Source organism: Triticum aestivum, chromosome 6D (assembly GCF_018294505.1).
Source record: "Triticum aestivum cultivar Chinese Spring chromosome 6D, IWGSC CS RefSeq v2.1, whole genome shotgun sequence".
In the NCBI taxonomy this organism is placed as follows: domain Eukaryota; kingdom Viridiplantae; phylum Streptophyta; class Magnoliopsida; order Poales; family Poaceae; genus Triticum; species Triticum aestivum.
In genome coordinates, this window is record NC_057811.1 from 183,887,106 (window position 1) to 183,890,904 (window position 3,799).

The window sequence follows — 3,799 nt, forward strand, 5'->3', positions numbered from 1 at the left end:
CCGGGATTCTTGGCGGCACACGATGGTGGATTGCACCAACGCTCGCTGTATCTGGGCTCTTTCGGACGAGGCCTTAGTTGAGAAGTTGAGCCAATACAACAACGATAACCCTCGGCAGTGGCTGTTCACCCTCAATGATGCACTAAACGCGCAACAATTCATGCTGTTGGCAGTTACACTATGGGCTATCTGGAGTGCTAAAAGGAAGGAGGTCTGTGAGGATATTCACCAATCTCCTATGACTACACATCTATTCATCCAGCGATATATTTCAGAGTTTCAGACCCAGACTAGGGTTTCTCCTGTGAGAACGTCCGGCCAGGTGAATCAGAGACCGAAGCATTGGCTCAAACCGCCGCACAATATGTCAAAGCTTAATGTTGATGCAGCAGTTGCAGAGAGACGCGGCGTGGGAACAATTGCAGCTATAGCAAGAGATGAATTTGGAGCGTTCTTGGGGGCCTCAACGTTGGGATTCACATCGATTACCAACCCTACCACCCTAGAAGCTTTGGCAGTAAGGAGGCACTAGCTTTGTCGGAAGATCTCCAACTACAGTCAATCCATGTTGCCTCCGATTGCAAGGAGGTGATAGACAACATTAAGGAGAAGAACCGAGCGGAATACGACACGATTGTGCATGAAATCATAGCCTACTCTAGCAGTTTTATTTCTTATAATTTCGTTCATGAGTTTAGGAGCTCCAATGTGGAGGCTCACAATTTAGCAAAGCATGCTTTGAAACTCGGGGTCGGCCGCCGTGTGTGGTTAGGTCACCCCGGAAACCTCTCTTTCGTCCCGGCTCAACTGGTGACGACGTAATAAAGCTTTGCGAATTGTCTAAAAAAACTGGATTGCGTGAGATAGAGCAGCGAGAGAAACACTCAGTCATCTGAATCTCATCCCCTTTCTCCTACCTCTCCTCTGTATCTATCTCTTCCTCCCCCAAATTCCTTCCCGTGTCGCCGATCTCCAGCGATCGGTCGTCACACCCCCACCCGTCCGCCGCCGCACACCTCGAAGACGACCGGTAAGGGTATTGCTTGCGGCAGCGCTAGCTCGTCGACGACCGTCACTGGGGGCCAGAGATGGAAGATGCAGGGATGGAGTTCCTCCTCGATGCCGTTGACAGGTACATGATTGGGGATCCAAAAAAATTTAGGAAGGGACTAGGTTGTATTCCAGCTGACTGTCAATGGACGGCACCATTGCCATTCTATGTTTGATAGGTTCCCACTAGTTGAGGAATTCGCGGACAGCCATGAGCACCCAAATCTGGTTCCTCTGGTTTTGTTGGCGAGCGGCGGAGTAGGAGATGCAGTCCCTGGTGTATCCAGTGCTGGCTCTGGTTGTGTTCAGCAAATCGGCGGCCACGGAAATGGCGATGCGCGTGCTGGGGTCCAACGACGACCGGAGTCATCCTCAACGAGGTCTGCGCAGTCGACTCAAGAGTCAATCCGTAGGCCCCTGGGTGGACGAAAAGGTAGTGTGAGAACAAGGATTCCTTTACCATTCTCTGGGTACTCATTTGAAATTATAGATTGCTCGGAAGTTTCAGACTTGTCTTAGATTACCTTAGATGTGATTCAGTTAACAAACAAAGATAGAAACGACCACAATTTCAGTGGTTCAGTGCCATGACCATGCTCCCAGGAAAAATGTTAGAAGGCACATATTGCCGATTGAATTTCCACATCCTATGTACTCTCAGAGTAATCAGAAACAAAACACATAGAGAAAACAAAAGAAAAGCAAACTGAAAAGAAATTCTCGAATCTCTGAACTGCAGATTAAGGCTGGGTAGTGCGCACCAGACAGAACACCATGTCCGTCGAGAATGAGTGCTATGGAGCAGTCGGTTCGCAAATACGTAGAGGAACCAACGGAAAGTGTTGTAAGGCCTGAACTAGGTTTGAGTTTTGATTCACTGGGTGAGGCATACAACTTCTGCAACTTGTATTCATGGGAAATTGGCTTTGGTATTAGATATGGGAAGAGTAGATTGAATGCATAGAGGACCAAATGCATGTAGGAGATCGTCTGCGGCTGCTCGGTGAGTTCTTGATTTCTTATAGTTTCATTGTTTCGGCATTGATAAAGTGTTCTGACCATGCGTTTTCTTTCAACAAATTCAAGGGCAAGCCAGAGACGGAGAATAGCAGGTCGTGCAGATGCGATTGTCAGGCCTTGATTAGGTTGCTGCATGCTGCGGACAACAGCTGGTATATTACAGAGCATCGTGAGAGCCATAACCACTCCATGTCGTGGACGATGGGTGAAAAGGTGCACTGGCCATCACACACGCACATAGATGTGTACACTGGATCTGATAAAGCAGTTAAGGGAGAATAATGCCAAGATGATGAGCACACAACACAGTGAGAGTGCAAATCACATGCTGAAGACATACATGCCGCCGGCGAGTACAATGCACGTTTTTGTGAGGCAGTACATGAGGCTGCAGTTTGAACGCAAGCGAGAGGAAAGCTATGAGGAGAAGAGGACGATGATTGTAAGTAATTTTACTGTTTTTTTAAGATAAGGGCATGGCAGCATTTATGTTGCATCGAATTCGAGTGAAATGAAGTGTCATTCTTTAGTAGAGCTGAGACAAAAAAAATGTTCTGTGAAATGGCAGGGTGGAGCAGTGAGGAGGACTAATTTGGCAATAGAGCATCATGCAAGTCAGATTTACACTAGAGCAATGTTCTAAGAGTTCGGGCGTCTACTAATTGAGGTAACAACCTACAATGTCAACGAGATAGAGAAGATGAGGAAATATCTTACGGTTCACAACAACACAGAAAAAGGAGAAAAATGGAGCAAGGCCGAGTATGAAGTGAACATAAATGACGACCAAACGGAGTTTACATGTGAATGTGGTCAGTTCAAGCACACTGGGATGTTGTGCAGCCATGTTCTAAGGGCAAATTTCCGAAGTAAATTATTTCCTGTTAGGATGAAAATGTGTTCCAGGACAGGACAACCTTTTTTGTTTTTAATTTTTTTGTTTTATGAAATCTCACAGGTGATGGAAATACGTACTTCATTTTGAGGAGATCCTAGCTAAGCATATCGTAAAGCGGTGGACAAAGGACGCGAGGGACATACTGCCCCAGGATCTGGTTCAGTACCAGAAGGATGGGTGATGCGAGCGCAGCGGCGTTCAATCACATGTTTGCCGGGCTGGACGCTCTGCTGTTGAGTGATGGTTTGGGTTTCGAGGACCAAATGGCTGGGTTAACTCCTGTTACATTGCCTGGCAATGGAGAGATTGCGTATGTGGATGACGGGTGCCGATAAATGCAATAGTACTGGACACTCTGCTAGTGTGAATGGTCTGCATGGTCTAGAAGCACCAGAGAAGCATAGGGGGGTGAGGAGACCGACAAATTGCCGAGAAAAGACGCCGTATGAGGGACTCAGTAAGGGCATTAGATTTTGCAGTATATGTCGGCGCAAGGGGCACATATGAACTGCAAGCCCTGAAACCCTGAAAGAGGTGATTACCCGAAGAAGCCACGGAAGCCCGGCAGATGCAAGAATTGTGGTATGGAAGGGGACCGTCGGACCACATGCACAAGGCCTTTGGGTGTTGCCGCAAAATGAAGTCTGAACTTTATGTAATTTTTATTGATGTAGTTCCGAGGATTTTCTAGTGTGTTTATGTGAGCATTGCTCCATGCTTGTTCCTCAACTTCGAGAGGAGTGATGAGAACTACCTTTAGTGAAAAACTTTTTTCCTGGAACCTGTGTAATATGATGTTTGGTGAGTTAACTACTTGTGCGTGTGGGTTGC

General features: G+C 47.0%; 1 long non-coding RNA gene across 6 annotated transcripts; it reads left to right on the plus strand.

The window, feature by feature from the left end:
- The first annotated feature begins 881 nt into the window (after positions 1–881).
- On the plus strand, positions 882–3,799 carry LOC123141423 (uncharacterized). Of its 6 annotated transcripts, none has more exons than XR_006470261.1 (4): positions 882–1,132; positions 1,230–2,512; positions 2,639–2,939; positions 3,029–3,799. It is a non-coding gene; the product is annotated as an uncharacterized lncRNA (long non-coding RNA). The 6 variants fall into 6 exon arrangements; XR_006470262.1 differs by having other exon boundaries at positions 2,639–2,882; XR_006470260.1 differs by having other exon boundaries at positions 1,230–2,053; positions 2,137–2,512; positions 2,639–3,799.